The sequence below is a fragment of the Acomys russatus genome, chromosome 24 (genome assembly GCF_903995435.1).
Source record: "Acomys russatus chromosome 24, mAcoRus1.1, whole genome shotgun sequence".
Taxonomy (NCBI): domain Eukaryota; kingdom Metazoa; phylum Chordata; class Mammalia; order Rodentia; family Muridae; genus Acomys; species Acomys russatus.
The window spans coordinates 17120279-17132492 of NC_067160.1; the positions used below are offsets into that span (position 1 = coordinate 17120279).

Consider the following 12214-nt stretch of genomic DNA (forward strand, 5'->3'; position numbering starts at 1 on the left):
GCATCCTGGAGGCAAATGACCTGCTTACAAAGCCAAGAGTAAGGGCAAATGGAAGAGACCTGTAACTCTTATTTGGTGAACTCAACCAAGTATTCTGTAGGTTGTTTGTTTGTTTGTTTTTAAACACATCATGCAAGGCTAGACCATGGATTTCAACCATGCTTCTAGTTAACGAGAATGTGTGCAGCACTGAAAGTGAGGTGAAAGACACATAGAATGTGCTAGGGCTGTCAAGGTGGAGGGAGTTCAAGGACATCCTGAGCTACATAAGAACTTTCTCAAAGGGATGGAGAGATGGCTCAGAGGTTAAGAGCACTGGCTTCTCTTCCAAAGGTCCTGAGTTCAATTCCCAGCAACTGCATGGCGAGTCATAACCATCTATGAGATCTGATGCCCTCTTCTGGCCCGCAGGCACACACACATGTATACATGATATACACTGTATACATGATAAATAAATACATCTTAAAAAAAAAAAAAAAAGAATTGTCTCAAACCCAGAAAATAGTGCCTGTCATGAGGGTGCACGTCTTTAATCTCAGTACTTGAGAGTCAGAAGCATGTAAATCTCTGAGTTTGAGGCACAGAATCTGTGGGAGTAGCCAACCAATGTCTGATTTGTCTTTTGTTTTTGTTTTTTGAGACAGGGTCTCTCTCTGTGTAACCTTGGCTGTCCTGGACTCTTTTTGTAGACCAGACTAACCTCAAACTCAGCGATCCACCTGCCTCTGCCTCCCGAGCGCTAGGATTAAAGGCGTGTGCCACCATGTGTGCCTTTTTCTTTCTTTCTTTTTTTTTTAAAGATTTATTTATTTATTATTTATACAGTATTCTACCTGCATGTGAGCCAGCAGGACAGAAGAGGGCACCAGATCTCATTATAGATGGTTGTGAGCCACCATGTAGTTGCTGGGAATTGAATTCAGGACCTTTGGAAGAGTAGACAGTGCTCTTAACCTCTGAGCTACCTCTCCAGCCCAGGTTTGCATCCTTAAATAAAAAAATGAAACTTAGAATTTTTTCTGTGTGTGTGTGTGTGTGTGTGTGTGTGTGTGTGTGTGTGAGAGAGAGAGAGAGAGAGAGAGAGAGAGAGAGAGAGAGAGAGAGAGAGAGAGAGAGAGAGAGAGAGAGAAAGAACGAGCACGTGGAGACCGGAAGATATGTTCATAAAGTTGGTTTTCTCCATCCACCTTTACGTGGGGTCTGGGGCTTGCACTCAGGCTTCCGGGCTTGTCTTGTTGTTGTTCTTGTGTTTGGAGGTTTCCAGGCTTGGAAAGCAAGTATATTTATCCACAGAGGCAAATCGCTGGACACGAATCTCAATATTTATCAAATACTGACAGGGAAGTGGAAGAGAGGGAGCGAGTCAAACCATCAAACATTGGGAAAAGAAACAAGAAAAAGAAAGATCTGAAAAAAAAAATGTTGGAGGACAAGAAGGAGAAGAACCAGCAGGAAGAAAATTTAGAGCAAGGCGTGGTGGTGTGCACCTTCAGTCCCACCCAGGGCTAGAGAGGCAGAGGCAGGTGGATGTCTGTGAGTTTGAGGCCAGCCTGGTCTATAGAGTTCCAGAACAGCCAGAGATATACAGAGAGCCCTTACAATGACAACAAAAAAAGGTAGTGTGTGTATGTGTGCATGTACGCGTGTGTGTAGAAACCTTACAAAAGATACTGGGTGACTTTGGAAGAAAAAGACAGACAGAAAGAATAGGTGCTATGGAAACCAATTTTTTTGTGTGTGGTTTTTTGAGACAGGATTTCTCTGTGTAGCCTTGGCTGTCCTGGACTCACTTTGTAGACCAGGCTGGCCTCGAACTCACATTGATCCTCCTGCCTCTGCCTCCCGAGTGCTGGGATTAAAGGCGTGCGCCACCACGCCCAGCTGAAACAGATATTCTATGAGTAAGAAAATTAGACTTTATGCATTCAGCCAGGTGAAGTGGGCGGAGGCACACACACACGGTCGGACTCCTGAGGCTGAGGTGAGTGAGGGGTGTGTGTGTCATGAGCCTTGGAGTTGGACCCAGCCTGGACAAATGCCAGACATACCAAGATTCAGATTCTCAAAACACAAACACTAAAACAAATAAACAAAACCAATGCATACAATTAAAAAAAAGAAGGGCGAAGGTCACAATGTTTCCCCAGAAAAGGGGGAGAGGGAGGGCAAAGGAGTGGGGGACGCTGAAAAGGAAAATATAAGAAAATATAAAACAAACAAAGAAAAGATGTTGTTTTATAGGAAACACAGTCATGTTTTCTTTTCTTTTTGGGGAGAGATTTTGCTTGTTTTTGCTTTGTTTTGTTTTTGAGACAGGGTTTCTCTGTGTAGCCTTGGCTGTCCTGGACTCTCTTTGTAGACCAGGCTGGCCTTGAACTCACAGACATCCCCTTGCCTCTGCCTCCCAAGTGCACCACCACTGCCTGGTTTCACATTTTATTTTCAATCTAGTTTCTGAAATAATTTTGCAAGGGCCTCTGGTGTCTATCTCCTGGCACCGGCCCTCATTTTGCTAGAGTACTTGCTTTTTAAAAATGGCTTTGTTGGTCCCTCAATTCCGGGGATTGAGTCTGGGTCCTCAGGCATGCTAGGTAATTGCTCTACTACTAAACTATATTCTCAGCCCCTAAGCAGGTCAAAAAAAAAAAAAAAAAAAGATTTCCTTTCCATCCTTTCACGATGAAGATCAGTTACCTTTCCTAAGGAAACACAGCATTCTCCAGGGCAACGAACAATCTGCCAATTCATTAAGCCCCGGTTCTAAGGAGGTGCTAAGGTGCAAGGTAGGGCAACTGAGGCCAGCTCAAACAGGAGCAATGGCAAGCCCATAGGTCAGGCTGGGACTGAAAGGAGGGAGCGTGTGCAGGCAGGGAGGGCCAAGTCACACAGTGCCTAGCACGGAACAGGAGGAGCTTGTCTCTAAGGCCATCACGGGCCAGTAGGTTTGGTGAAGGGTCCAGACCCTAAGGAAGGCCAGGCAAGACGAAGAGTCAGGAGGAGCCCTTGCTTTAGACAGAGCAAGTGTTTTAGTCATTGGCTTTGTTTCTACACAATCACTGTGGTCAGGTGTGGGAACAGGGTCCTGATAAGATGCCTCACACAGCAAGAGACACAGCATGAAGAATCTCAGTGATGGGCAATCTGTACAAATAGAGGACCAGTGCTCCCAAACAGCCAAATTGGATGCTTGTCCCCTCCCTCCATCACGTCCACGGTCCCTCCCCCTCTCCGTGTGTGTGTGTGTGTGTGTGTGTGTGTGTGTGTGTGTGTGTGTGTGGTGTCTACCTATGTGGAGGCCCAAAGTTGACACAAGTATTGTTTTTCAATTACTTCTCTGCCTTACTTTTGAGACAGTCACTCCCTGAACCCAGAACTCTTTGATTCAGTGAGGCTGGCTGGCTAGCAAGCCCCAGGGATCTCCTTTTTCAGCTTCCTCAGCACTGGGGTTATTGGCTTGTGTTGTCACAGGCCTTTTTATGTGGGCGTTGGGTATCTGAATTCGGATCTTCTTGCTAACACGGTTTGCCAATAAGCCACCTCCTCTGCCCCACTTCCTTTTGAGAAGGGTTGAGATATGTAGCCCAGGCTAGCCTTGAACATTCAGAGCTTGCTGCTTCAGTCTCTGTGAGTTTCACCTCCTTTTCCTTGGGGTCCCCTGAGCTCTGAGGGGGGGGGGGGACATGATGGAGACCTCTGATTTAGAATCTCTCTCCACATAATGTCTGGCTGTGGGTCTCTGCACCAGCTCCCATCTGCTGCTGGAGGATGCCTCTCTGATGCAGACTGGGTAAGGAACTGACCAATTAGCCTAGCGGAATATCACTAGGAATCATCTTATTTTAAACATCAGTCATGTTTGGTTTTACCATAGGTCTCTGGGCTAGCTAGTCTCTGGTTCTTGGTCACCCAAGCAGTGTTGGGTATGGGTTCCTTCTCGTGGAGTGGGCCTTAAGACAAATCAGACATTGGTTGGCTACTCCCACAGGTTCTGTGCCTCTGGAAAGGATGAAGTTCTGAGTGTATTCTAAGTAGCTATTTCACTCTGCCACTGCACCTAGTCCTGATCTCTACCCTTGAGGGTTCTCTTGGCAATTTGGCTGTTGCCCCAGAGTAGCTGGCGTCTTTGCTACTGTTCCTTATGAATACAGTAGAGCACTCTTGGCCTCACAGTGCCCTTGGCTTTCCAGCCTCCTTGAGCAGTACTCCCAGCCTGCACATTCTCCTGATGGTGGGAATGGAGCTATCCCCACCTCACCTCCATAACTATTTCAGAGTTTGGCCTGCCTCTACTTCCCAAATGCTAGGGTCCCTGTGTATGCAATCATGCCGGATTATTGTCTGTTTGCTTTTGTTTTCTTTTTCTGTTGTTAGGTCTCTTTTTAGCTAGGAAAGGTGGCTTTTTTAGGGGTTGAAATGATTTGATCAGGGAGGGTTGAATAGGAGCTCTTGTGACCTGGCTACCTGGAATTCCAAGATTCTTTAAGTAGCCATTCCACCCTGGTGCAGACCAGAAGCCCTGGGGCTGCTGATAAGGAATAGTTCTGTGACCAGGCCTGTTAGGGACGGAGAATATGGGAAATGTCAAGTTGGTGACAGTACCTGTGGCTAAAAAGAAAGATCCTTTGTCTCTTCCTTGGAGGAGGCAGGGCTTTTGGGCTGGGAGGATGTTGACTTCTTGGGTGTGTGTGTGTGTTCTGTATCATCTCACTATTGTTGGAGGGGGACACTGGAAACAATGGCTCGTGAGTTCAATTTCCAACACCCACATAGAGACTCAGGACTGTCTGTAGTTACTGCTCCAGGGGACCTGACACTTTCTTCTAGGCATCAGGCACACACATGGTGCACAGGTATACATGCAGGCAAAACAGCTATACACAAAAACTACAATTTCTTTTTTGAGACAGGGTCTTACTAGGTAGCTCAGGCTGTCCCAGAACTCATTCTGTAGAACAGATTGGCCTTGAACTCAGAGAGACCCATCTGACTCTGCCTCCCAAGTGCTGAAACTTAAAGGGATGTGCCACTATATTTGGCTATAAATAAATAAATAAATAAATAATAATAATAATAATAAAAACAAAAGCAGGAACAGATTTAGATATATTCTTTTAAAAATTGTGTAATTAACTGAGTCTTGTGGTCATGCCCATAATTCCAGAAGTCAGGTTGTAGTTAGAGTCACATGGGGAGACTCTGAAACTAGCCTTGGTGAGTTCTAGACCAGCCTGGGCTACCAAGTGAGGTCGTGTCTCAAACACTGAAAAGAAACAAAACAAAACAAAACAAAACAAAACCAAAAGACATATCACACAGAAAGAATGAAAAAGACTGAACTTGACCACTGGGTGTCAATCTTGGTCCACAGTCACAGAGCAGAGGTGCAGCTTTTCCCACTTCATAATTGTCACTCTTGAAGATTGGGAAAGGATTTTATTGATCATGAGCAACGGGTCTTTCTCTTTTACAGCTTTTGTGATTTTTCTTTTGTCGCTATGAAGATTTTAGTCATCAGAATGCTAAGGAGGAAGCTGGTGCTAGGTGTAATCTTAGCGCTTGGGAGGTGGAGGCAGGAGATCATGAATTCAAAGTCACCCCCTCTGCATAATGAGTTTGAAGCCAATGTGGACTACCTACCAAAGATTGTCAGAGAAAAAATTTAAAATATCAACAGCAATAACAAAACAGGAAGCCGGGCATGGTGGCATACACCTTTAATCCCAGCACTTGGGAGGCACAGGCAGACAGATCACTGTGAGTTCGATGCCAGCCTGGTCTACAAAGTGAGTCCAGGGCGGCCAAGGCTACACAGAGAGACCCTGTCTTGGAAACAACAACAAATCAAAGTCCCTTGGGTCAAATATTAGCATGGAAAGTTTAGCTCTTGGGGTACTATGGTACGCTGTAGTTTATGATTACCCTTTCAACCTGGGAAAAGGACAAAACCATAAAATGGTGTATAATGTAACACTGGGGACAGAACAGCAGTCTCTTAGTCTCCTTATTATTATTCCTTCTGAGTATAGCCTTCTAGCTTGTCAATAAACTCTGCACATGCCAGCAGTGATGGTCGCCAGCTCTAGCTCTTCTCCACCTTGATCTTCTGCCCATCGCCTTCTCTTGTTTTGGCATGGGGGTTCTATGCTGCCAAGGCAGGTTTCAAAACCATTGGCTCAAGGAATTCTCCTGCCTCAGCTTCTACTGCACGGTAGCTGAGGACACAATGTTCACTCACTCCCACTGTCCCCTTCTCTCTCTTTTTGTTCTGAGGGAAGGTCTTGCTAAATATTTAGGTTAGCCCCTATCTCACAGTCCTCACAAGGCCTCAGATCCTGAGTGATGGGATTGCGGGGGTGTACTACCATGTCTGTATCTGGCCCCCTGCCCGCCCAAATACACCCACACGCACCCACACATGCATGCATACATGCTGTCATCTTTCAGGATTTTAGAAGTGGCACCAAAGGCAGGAATTTGGCCAGATATTCCAGTTCAGGTGGGAGGAAATGGAAGCGAGCAGAGTTTGATACCCTCATCTCTGGCACTGGTTGAGTCTTAGGTGCTCCTTACTCTCCTCCTCTTCTTTCCATTCGACCTCCATCCACTCAAGTCCAGGCATGCTTCTGACTACTGCTTGTCCAAAATGTGCTGATAAATCTTCTTGTAAGACGGGGAGTCTACTTTCACCAAGCCACAGCTATATCATGGCTCCTAGGAAACACAGTAGGATTGTTATGAGCCCAGAAGGAAACATCCCATAAAATCGGATAAGGCTGGATGTTTCAGGCCAATCTGACAAACGATCTTCTCTGGTTGAAATAATGCAATTTGGTTTCATTCATTTCTAAGCCACTTAACTAGGTAGGACATATTTTCTTTCTTTCTTTTTTTTTTTTTTTGAGACACGGTTTCTCTGTGTGTAGCCCTGGCTGTCCTGGAATCACTGTGTAGACCAGGCTACCCTCAAACTCATAGAAATTTGCCTGCCTCTGCCTCCCAAGTGCTGGGATTAAAGGCATGTGTGTGCCACTATTGCCTGGCCATATTTTCACCCCCCCCCATTTAGTAAAAACTTAAACCATCTCTCCTGCCACAGAGAGACCTTAAATGAGAATCTATGTTCATCATGGGTTGCCGAGGTTCCAAATTCACCCTTCCATGATGCTGACTGACACTGAAACTGTTCCAGATAAAATGCCAACAATCTTCCCAAAGCCAGTGTAACCACAGCGTGCTGATGTGCAGCCTCAGCAGGCAGCCCAGGAGGCCTAACTTGCTACGATTATTGAATTGTCTTTTTTTTTTCCTTTCTTTCTTTCTTTTTTTTTTTTTGAGACAGGATCTCTCTGTGTAGCCTTGGCTGTCCTGGACTCACTTTGTAGACTAGGCTGGCCTAAAACTCACAGTGATCCAGCCTGCCTCTTCTGGGATTAAAGGCATGCGCCACCATGCCCGGCTATTGAATTGTTGAGTTTCTTTTTTCTTTTCTCTATCCACCTTTAGAGTGCTTGGATCACGAGAGTGTGTGCTTTGAGATAAGGTCTTGCTGGGGAGCATTAGTTGGCTGGCATGCCAATATAGAGCTCAGGCCAGCCTTGAGTTCCTGGCAGTCCCCATGCTTTGGCTTCTGGAGTGCTGGGTGTTACTGTATCTGTCTTGCTGTTGCCTTCTTTTCCTCCTCCCTTCCCCCTCCCTCCCTCCGTCCCTCCCTCCCTTCCTCCCTCCCTTCCTCCCTCCCTCCCTCCTTCCTATTTATTTATTTATTTGTGCATGAGTACTGCATGCGTCTCCAGCATCGTATGCATACAGTGCCCTGGGGATTAGAAGAGAGAGAGGGAGTGGGATCCCTTAGTGCTGGAGTTAGACAGCTGTACGCCACTCTGTGGATGCTGGGAATCAAACGGGACCTCTGAAAGAGCAACGTGTGCTTTTAAGCACTGAGCCTCCATTCTGTTGCCTTTCAACATCCTCTCCTCAACCAGGCGTGATGGCTAACGCCTTTTATCCCAGCACTCCGGGAAGCAGAGGCAGGCGGACCACTGTGAGTTTGAGGCCAGCCTGGTCTACAAAGCAAGTCTAGGACAGCAAAGGCTATACAGAGAAACCTTGTCTCGAAAAACAAAACCAAAAACAAAAACCAGAAACAATCAACATCTTCGCCTTACCCAAGCACTGTAGGGGATTATACCTAGGTATGGAATTCCTTTGGTTCTGAGCAGTTTCACAATATTAATCTAGCTAGGTGTGATGGTGCATGCCTGTTATCCCAGCACTTGGGAGAAGAGGCAAGAGGCTCCCTGCAAAATTGAGGCAGCCTGGCTGTTGTGAATAGTCAACTCCAAAGTGACACACACACACACACACACACACACACACACACACACACACACACACACACACACAAAGACACTGGTGTAAGTCTCTTCAGAGCATCCAGAACACTGATTTTGGAGCATTAGGAGATGTGGCCAGCAGGTCCTGCAAGAGAGAACTGTACCTTGTACCCGTGGCAGGTTTTGAGGTAGCCCTTCGTTTGCAGACGAAATCCTCATTTGGCCTCAGAAACTTCAATCACATCATGGTCAGGAGCTACTGTGGTCAACCTGACACATCGCCCTGTACAAATTCCAGAGTATTGTAGTGGATATAAACATATTTTTGTTTTGATTCCAAGTGTGGGCTATGTAATGGATGTAAACATGTTTCTCTTTTGATCCCAAGTGTGGGCTATGTAATGGATGTAAACATGTTTTTCTTTTGATCCCAAGTGTGGGATGGGGAACAGATTTGTGAGAGATCGGGTCATGTTTATCCAGTAGAAGACAAACCACCTTGTGCACGGGCTTGATTTTTGCCAGCTGAAACACATATTAGTGCATACTCTGAGAGGAGATACATATATGAGCCCAAAACAGGAGGTGGGGCTTTTTGGGTCTAGGTATTGTTTGCCTGTTCATTGCTCCACTTTGAGATGCTCCTAGAGAGAGAGGACCGCTCCAGAGAAGGCTTTGGGGCTCTGGATTCCAGCTGCTGCTCTGGGCTCTGGATGCTGCTCCAAGTTCTAGCAGCTGTTCCAGGTTCCAGCAGCAACTTTGATGGAATCCTGACGACTACACCAGTGGAATTGCTCTAAGGAACTGAGTCTAAAAAGGTCTACGTCTCCTGTTCCCATTAACCTCTTTTCTCTCCTCTCTAGGGTAGGTTGGTTGGAAGGGAGGTATAAGCATTAAAGAACCCCAGATAAAGTAGGTTTGGAAAAGGTTGAAGCCTATAGAGTATCTTTCATTGCATTTAGAGCTAGCTGCCGTCAAATGTTCCCAAGCCTTGAGGACATTAGTGTGATATCTGACAGGGTCTAGTAAAGAAAAGGAAGGAAAAAAAAAAAAAAAAGAAAAGAAAAGAAAAGAAAAGAAAAAGAAAAGGAAGAATGGAGGTGGGGTGACCTTGCCTCTCAGCCCTCACCCCACCAGTGATGCAGAAGAGTGGGTCCTCCTTGGGTTGTCCTGAGAAGCTGTGGACCCTGGCTTTGGCTGGTAATGTTTATGATGGCCACAATCAGACAGGCTACTCAGGAGGCCACAGAAGGCTGGATGCTAATTGTCTTTTCTTCTGTGAAATGATGAAAAGATGTTCCTGCAGAGGTTGGCCTAACATTGGCCTGTGGTAGGTGCTCAATAAATAGAACCATAAATATTGTGAGAGAGGGTTTCTGTCATGGTTCCCTGAAGGGATGAATTCTATCACTCGCTCCTTGTCTAGAAGAAGATCTGCTGTCGTGAGTCTCACACGTAACATTCTGTACCTAGTGATTGACTCCTTAAAACCAAAATGTCATGGCAAATGCAAGCATTTCTATGAAAGAGAACATTCAAGCTTGGTGGCCTTTTACATATTGATGAGAATGATATATTTAGTAACAGATTCTGATATGGGCCTGATAAGGACACTGAGCACTTTGGGAAGAGAAAGAAGTATCACTGAGTCTCATAAAGGATTGGGCCAAACTTTCTGTACTTTCATTTTTCTGCCTAGGAAGGCTGCCATGTAAGGCAGGAATCAGTGAATGTCAATGCCACTATTTCCTTGGAACTCTTTCCTTTCTTTTTTTTTTTTTGTGTGTGTGCACAAGGGGGTGAGTGGGAGGTGGGATAGGGCAGGTGATTCAAGACAGGGTTTCTCTATGTAGCCCTGGCTGTCCTGGAGTTCCCTCTATAGACTAGTCTGATCTTGAAGATTAAAGGTGTGTACCACCATCAGGCAGAGGCAGGTGGATCGCTGTGAGTTTAAAGCAAGCCTGGTCTACAAAGTGAGTCCAGGACAGCCAAGAGTACACAGAGAAACCTTGTCTTGAAAAACAAAAACAAAAACAAAACAAAGGTGTGTACCCCCATCGCCTGGCTTCTTTGGTATTTTTGAGATAAGGCTTCTCTGGCTGTCCATAGGGAGACAGTAGAAAACGTCATGTTTTCCTTGTTAGTGTTTTTAGTATATATGGAAGGTCTCCTACTGTTCTGCTTCCACGAATGGTCACCACCAGGGGAAAAGAAATGGCTACCAGCCGGCATAGAAAGGGTCATTTCTATAACATTCCATTTACATATAGCACTAAACAGACAAGCACACCGTCACTATTGCAGTTAGAACGTGGCAGCATGGGATGAAGAGTGGGGGGGGGGGCTGTCAATCAAAAATACAGGCTCCCTAAAACTGGGCACCTGAGGGGACTTGACTTGTTTCAAGCCAAAAGGAATCAGAAGATCAAATACAGTTTGTGAGGGTCAGAATCATTGGGGATGGAGGGAGAGGTGAATGGTCCAGGAGAGATGTTTGGCACCTGGGGTGAAGGCATTGCCCTCTCTGCCTGCTTGGGTACCACAGGAAAGGGGTAGCCTGCAGCACACAAGAGCAAGCCTGGAGCGGCAAGATGCTTCAGGAAGGGCCTAGAGGTGGCTCATAGGCTTGCCCTCCAGGGAGATGATGTTACTGCCTGATGCATAGTTTTTCTGCCAGGGTGCAGAGGTCCTTGACCTCTTAGCAGCTTGCTCATAGTTCATTCCTAACACCAGTCAGTTTCCTGATGGATTGGGCATCCTTGGATTTGGCACAGACCGTTTTGCTTCTTTCTTGGTTTGTTTTCATTCGGTTTTCTGAGATAGGGTGTCTATGTGTAGCCTTGGCTGTCCTGGACTCACTTTGTAGACCAGGCTGGCCTCGAGCTCATGAAGATCCTCCTGCCTCTGCCTCCCAAGTGCTGGGATTAAAGGGGCGCGCCACCACCACCTGGCAACCGCTTTGCTCTTAAAGAGCGCACTTCAAGGACCCAGGATTGAACAGCAGGTGTTCCTTCTTGCTCTCCTCGGTCTAGGTGGCATCAGAGAGAGCATAGAGGCGGTTCTTGTCCCGCAGCATCTGATAAAAGTAGTGTACGGTTGTCACAGTTTGCCCCCCACATCACTTCGTAGGCTCCGCATGCCTTCCTGCAGGATGATGCTCTTCTTGTCCTCAGGCAGAAGAGCACTGCCTTCCTGTGTTCCTTCATTTCCTCTGTGAATTTAAGGACCTTTGTACCTTCAAGTCATTAAACACCTTGATGGCACCATCAGATAAGGTCACACCTGAGGCCATGTTTCTGCAAGGAAAGGGAGTCAAGGAGAGTCATGGAAGACCTGAAGAACTGAGATGGGGCAGCTGTTTGGACCAGACTGTCACTAATTTCTTTGCTTAAGTCAGATAGAATAAACCTGGACACTGTAAAAGGGCAGGGACCAGATAGTAGAGTCATCTTAACTGCAGGGCGATGCATTGGTAAGTATCTGCCTTAGGGGCTGGGCCGTAGCTCAGTTGGTTAGAGTGCCTGAATTCCTGAGTCCCATCCCCATCACCACCTAGACGGGACTCGGTGCTGTACATTTGTAATCCCAGCACTCAGGAGGTAGAACTAGGAGAACCGGGGGTTCAAGGTCATGTTAGGTCCCATGACCACCAGCCTGGGCTACTTAAGGCTGTAAGACAGTGTCTCAGAAGGAAGAAGGACAGGTGTGGCGCATGCCTTTAATCCCAGGGGAGACAGGTGGATCTCTGTGAATTTGAGACCAGTCTTGTTTTCTCAGAAAATTCCAGGCCATTCCAGACTATCTTGTGAGATTCCATTTAGTGGGGGTGTGGGTGGGGAACATAGCCCACACAACTACAGTACAGCACATGATACTTG

The 12214-nt window shown here is 46.4% G+C and overlaps 1 pseudogene; it reads right to left on the bottom strand.

Moving 5' to 3' along the window:
* Nucleotides 1-10943: 10943 nt before the first annotated feature.
* On the bottom strand, nucleotides 10944-11628 carry LOC127207670 (cofilin-1-like; annotated as a pseudogene).
* Nucleotides 11629-12214: the final 586 nt, after the last annotated feature.